This window comes from Nannospalax galili, unplaced genomic scaffold (assembly GCF_000622305.1).
Source record: "Nannospalax galili isolate Female #2095 unplaced genomic scaffold, S.galili_v1.0 scaffold1128, whole genome shotgun sequence".
Classification (NCBI taxonomy): Eukaryota; Metazoa; Chordata; class Mammalia; order Rodentia; family Spalacidae; genus Nannospalax; species Nannospalax galili.
This window is the reverse complement of record NW_008358632.1, coordinates 1,132,296-1,138,620: the sequence shown is the minus strand read 5'-3', so window position 1 is coordinate 1,138,620 and position 6,325 is coordinate 1,132,296. Positions and strand designations below refer to the sequence as shown.

The window sequence follows — 6,325 nt, the reverse complement described above, 5'->3', positions numbered from 1 at the left end:
AAAATAATAATAATGATGTAAAATAAATAAATAAAAATAAGAGAATTGGCCAGACATGGTAGCACATACCTGTAACTGCCAGCATTCAAGAGGCTGAGGTAGGAAAATCATGAGTTCAAGACTGGGCTGCAGTGCTACATAGTGAGTTCCAGGTTAGTGTAGGCTACATAATGAGACCCAGTACCAAAAATAAATAGTTGCCCAGGATAGTGGTGCACATCTTTAATCCCAGTACTCAGGAGGCAGAAGCAGGCAGATCTCTGTGAGATTGAGGCCAGCCTGTTCTACATGTCTCAAAAAATAAAAAAATAAAAAAAAATAAGTAGTTACTGCCAAACCTGACAACTTTAGTTTGATTCTCAGAATCCACATGGTAGAAGGAGAGAACCAACCCCCACATACTGTCCTCTGACCTCCACACATACATTACTGGCATATGTGCAAGGCACACGCACACACACGCACACACACGCACACACACACACACACAAATAAATATAAAATGTTATTTTAAATTAAATTAGAATAAAAAAGGTAACTGGAACCAAGAAATATAGAAAATGAGTATTGCTGGACATGGTGGCCTACACCTTTAATCCCAGCACTCAGAAGGCAGGTAAATCTCTGTGAGTTCAAGGCCAGTATGGTCTATGTAGTGAGTTCTAGGCCAGGTGGGGCTACAAGGAGATCCTGTCTCAAAAAAGACCAAAAAAGCCAGGTGTGGTGGTGTACACCTTTAATCCCAGCACTTGGGAGGCAAAGGCAGGCAGATCTTTGTGAGTTCCAGGGTCTACAAAGTGAGTTCCAGGACAGCTGGGGCTACAAGGAGACCCTGTCTCAAAAAAGACAAAAAAAAAAAAAGCCAGGTGTGGTGGCACATGCCTTTAATCCCAGCACTTGGGAGGCAGAGGCCGGTAGATCTTTATGAGTTCAAGACCAGCCTGGTCTACATATCAAGTTCCAGGTTAGCTGGGGCTACAGCAAAACCCTGTCTCAAAAAGACCAAAAAAAAAAGAAAAAGAAAAGAAAATGAGTGTTGGGTGGGAGAGATGGTTCAGCACCCATGTCAGGCAGCTCACAACCACCTGTAACTACAACTCCAGGGGGAATCCACATCTCTGGCCTCCACAGACACCTGTATTCACATCCCACAGACACAGACACACACACAATTAAAACTAAAACAGACCTTTAAAAATTTTTTTCGGGGGGGGGGATGGAGGCTGGAGAGATGGCTCAGCAATTAAGAGCATTGGTTGCTCTTGCAGAGGACCTGAGTTCAATTCCCAGCACCCACATGCTGGCTAACAACCATTCATAACTACAGTTTCAGGGTAATCCGATGCCTACTTCTTACCTCTGTGGGCATTATACAACACGGGTGTACCTACCTACAAGCAGACAATACACTCATACACATAAAATAAGAATAATATTCTTCAGGCTGGAGAGATGACTCAGTGGTTAAAGAATACTGGCTGTTCTTGCAGAAGACCTGGATTCGAATCCCAGCACCCACATGGCAACTAACAACCACCCGTAATTCCAGTCCCAGGGGATCCAACAGCCTCCTCTGTCTTCAGGGGGCACTGCACGACATGGGTACACTTACCTACATGCAGGCAATATACATATACACACAAAATAAAAATAATAAATAAAATATTTAATATATATATATATTCTTGCTGGGCATGGTGGCACACGCCTGTAGTCCCAGCACTTGGGAGGCAGAGGCAGGCAGATATCTGTGAGTTCAAGGCCAGCCTGGTCTACATAGTGAGTTCCAGGCCAGCTAGAACTGCAGGGAGACCCTGTCTCAAAAAGACCTCCCCAAAAAAAAATCTTTTAAAAAAATGTTTTAAGGGGCTGCAGAAATGGCAGAGTCATTAAGAGCTCTAAGAGGACCTTAGTTTGGATCCCAGCATCCATGTGGTAGTTAACAATTGTCTGTAACTTCAGTTCCAAGGGCCCTCTTCTGGCCTGCCTAGGCATCACACAACATTGGTGCACTTAAATACATGGAAGCAAAACACTCATAAAAATAAAAATAAGGGCTGGAGAGATGGCTCTGTAGTTAAGAGAACTGGTTGCTCTTGCAGAAGACCTGGATTCGAATCCCAGCACCAACCTGGTGACTAACTTAGGTCCAGGGGACCTGAGACCTTCTTCTAGCTTCCTGGGCACTGCACAACACAGATGCACTTCCATACACGCAGGCATAACACACATAAAAACAAATACCTCTCTCTCTTTTTTTTTTTTTTTTTTTTTTTGGTCTTTTTGAGACAGGGTTTCCCTGTAGCCCCAGATGGCCTAGAACTCACTATGAAGACCAGGCTGGTCTTGAACACACAGAAATCCACCTGCCTCTAACTCCCAAGTGCTAGAATTAAAGGCATGCGCCACCTCCCAGGTATCAAACAAATCTTAAAAAATTAAAATAAATAGCTGGGTGTGGTGGCCCATGCCTTTAGTCCCAGCACTCAGGAGGCAGAGGCAGGTGGAGCTCTGTGAGTTCGAGGCCAGCCTGGTCCACATAGCAAGTTCCAGGTCAGCTGGGGCTACAGGGAGACCCTGTCTCAAAAAAAAAGAAAGAAAGAAAATTTTTAAATGTCTTTTAAAAAGAAAATGAGTTTTGGAGCTGGAGCTATACAGCTCAGTGGTATAGGACTTGCCACATCTTCAGCATTATAAACACAAAAAGAAAACAAAAGAAAAGAAAATGAACATTTGGTCCTAATGTATATACTTTAATTAAGGTATCATTTCTTTTTTTTAAAACTATAACTCTAATCTGAAAATACAGAAATGTTTTAAGGATATTCACAACTGAAAAGATAATAAAGTTCTCTCCAGCCCACAAACGCATAGCTCAATCTAGCACAGAAGATATCTAATGCCCCTAAGAAGTCTTTCAGATATACCAGGAATGGCAGGTCAGACCTGTAATCCTAGCACTGTGGAGGCTAAGGCTAGAGGACTGCCTCAAGTTCAAGGCGAACCTAGGCTACACAGTAAGTTCTGGGTCAATTTGACAGAGACCTTAAAACAAAGCAAACAAAAAAATACCACCTAAGAAAACTGAGGGACTCCATTTTACTTATCAAGAACTCTGTATTATTTATTTTTCTGCCTCCTCCAAAAAGAATGCCTTTTCTACCCAAATTAAACATTGTAATTTTTTTTTTGGGGGGGGGGGGTCTTTTTGAAACAAGGTTTCCCTGTAGCTCCAGCTGGCCTGGAGCTCACTATGTAGACCAGGCTGACCTTGAACTCACAGAGATCCGCCTGCCTCTGCCTCCCAAGTGCTGGGACTACAGGCTTGCGCCACCACACCCGACTTAAACATTGTAATTTTTAAATGATTTTTAAGTATAAAAATGGGAAGAAAATGTTAAGAAAGAAATTGTTTATGGCATATATCTGTAATCCTAGCACTTGGGAGGCTGAGTTAGAAGAATAGTTTCAGGCCAGTCTGAACTACACAGAGTCCAAGACCAGCTACACCGATCAAAAAGATTGACAGAGAACATTAAAAAAACTAAGGCAGCCATATAACTACATTCTTAAGTAGTCAACAGGTAATAACTCATATACTATGGGACACTGACTTCTATATCCCTACCATGCCAAACACCTTTGGTTCAACATTTGTGGGCGGGGTGGGAGGTAAGAGTATTATAATACCCCAGATTTAGATTCACCAAGATTTAGAGTAAAACCTTGAACAGTATGTATCTTTAAAAAAACAGACCTCCCTATACCTATTATCTTTAAGCCAATGAAATCTGTAACATGAAATCTGATATACTGATCCCAATCCTTTAGACTGCTTACTAGGCGCACCGGGGCCAGCAGGTCCTGGCACAAGACAATGGTTAAGGAGTGAAAACATGCTTATACAAGGTCTTCCAGTTCCTAGACTCAGGACTTCTGGCTATGTTTCCCCATTCAACCCCTCCAACTCTACGGGGAAAAGAACTGGAAAAACTGTGTCACTTTGGATTCCTTTATACTAATATAAGCACTCATTATCCAACAATAGCAGCTAGAAAATAAATGAGGATAAGAACTCAGTCTACATTACCTAAAGATTTCCCACAAGTCCAAATATTTAGGTTATAGACTACATTATTCTAATTTGTCCACTGTGTTATTCTGGAATTCCACAGAGCAGATCACCACAATACCATCTTAACTATACCAGTATCTAACTCTCAAGGAAAGTGAAGCTGGCAAAGGACTTTCATCGCTACTTATCATTCTTGGTCCTTCCTTTCACTTCCTCATGTCTTAAGCTTTGTCTTCTGCTTAGTTCTAATGGAGAGTTCTGTGGCCATCTTTGAACAGATTAGAAAGAGCCATAAGAGACTAAAGAACAACCATATCATAGGAAGCTTTTTTAATCTAAAAGTCATCTGTCTACATTGCCCAAATAAGGTCTACCCTGTGAGAAGAAACATCACAAGTGCTACCTGTTGAAAAGAAATAGTCTAAGATCTCATCCAATGGCCTAGGGAGCAGGACTCGTCAAAGAGCTGTACACATAAACCAGCAAGTCTCTGAATGCTCTGCTATGCAAAACTTTGGAGTAAACAAATGGTTAATGACATATCTTTTGTAACACATGAATCAGCTACTGATTTGCAAGAGTAGGACACACCCAAGTATATGTGACTTTAAAGTACCTGTTTGAAAATGAACCTCGAAGTCTGGATTGCCAACCCATCCTATCAGGTTTGGAACAGAATTTTACAAGTATGTAGGCTGTCATAATTTAAAGCTAAAAAGATGAACTTACCATTATAATGAAATTTAATTTGAGAACTTAATTAATATTTTTTTAAGATTTTATTTATTATTTTTATTTTAGGTGTATGAGTGTATTGCCTGCATGTGTGTAATGCACCCTTGTCGTGCAGTGCCCTAGGAGGTCAGAAGGCATGTTGGACTCCCCCAGAACTGGAGTTATTAACGGTTTTTAGCCACCATGTGGGTGCTGGGAATCAAACCCGGGTCCTCTGGGAGAGCAGCCATCTCTCCAGCCCCAAGAACTTCATTAATATTTTAACACCAATAATCAAGAACAGCAATAATACAAATCCTGAGCTTGAACAGTTTTTGAGGCAAGAGGAATATCCTGTAGGGGGATTAAAGAGTAGCAAATTCAATGATCTTCTGGATAGATCTGGGCATGGTGGCAAAAACCTGTTAATCCTAGCACTGGGAGGTAGAGGCAAACCTCAGCTACCTAGAAAGTTCTAGAGCAGCCTGGTGTACAATGAGACCCTGTCTCAAAATAAAAAAAAAATTAACACTCTTCATTCTAAAAACATTATCTATGTAATAGTAATGAAAAACCCATAATCTTACCTTAGGAGGCATCGGAATAGCATTCATAGTGTCAAGAATAGTTCAGCCAAGTCTCAAAAATAAACAAGAAAAGAAACCAAAGTAATTTCCTCAGCTACCACGTATTGAGGAGGCAGGAAGATTTGTTTCAAGAAGGTATCTGAGAGGTCCTGAAAAAGAAGATTTTCATTTAGGTGGAAAAAATAATCTACAATATTCAAATAGCTTACTCTAGCTGGGAAGAGAGTTAATGTACTAATTGCCACACCATCCTAAAAAGGTGTACAAGATCCATTCACTTTGGAAAAGGGCATATGTGTATATGTGTTCTCTCTGTATGTATGTAAAAATGTATTTTACCTAAAAGGGGAAATACATTTTAAGTAACATAAAATTGCTCATCAAAAATCAGAAAGCCACAGAGAGAAAAAAGTATCCCCAGAGTATTTCATAAGCATTACTAAAAGGTGATTTGCTGACCATCTGAAAAAGACTCTTTCCACATTTAATTTAGTAAACTAAAACCTCTCTGATGATCCCAACTGCCCTAAGTTTTCTGTAACTTAAGTTTCTGAGCCGATTCTTCATGAAAAATAACACCCATTCTTCACTGAAATACTACAAGACAAAAAAAAAAAGACCTTTCTTTCCCAGCAGACCAAAGGACTTAATTTTGAAGATGGGAGGTGGTTAAGTTTGCATGGAGGCTGGAGGATGGACTAAATGACTTCTTGTTGGATCCTTAAATCCTAGGCCTGAATGAAAATTCCAGCTTAACCAGTTACTGCTTCACTTAAAATGGAGGCTTGCCCGAGTAGGAACAAAAATAACAGCACTCACCTCTTCAAAGAAAAAACAATTTTTTTCCTTAAAAATCAGAGTCGAGTACTCTCGCTTGAAAAATAAAATTTAAACCCCTCGGGTGGGTTTGTTCTTGCTCTGCGTTTGTCACTTGGGTGAAGGAACACTT

At 40.5% G+C, this 6,325-nt stretch overlaps 1 protein-coding gene across 3 annotated transcripts in view; it reads right to left on the bottom strand.

Moving 5' to 3' along the window:
• The window catches only part of Kansl1 (KAT8 regulatory NSL complex subunit 1), a 180,343-nt gene that overhangs the window by 173,262 nt on the left and 756 nt on the right, over positions 1–6,325 (bottom strand). For 2 of the 3 annotated variants that reach the window (XM_008821892.3, XM_029558066.1), the window contains exon 2: positions 5,377–5,525. The gene's annotated coding sequence lies outside the window, so the exon portion shown is untranslated. Of the gene's footprint in view, positions 1–5,376; positions 5,526–6,195; positions 6,215–6,325 lie in introns of those variants that run through there. The other variant, XM_029558065.1, reaches the window with a different exon arrangement.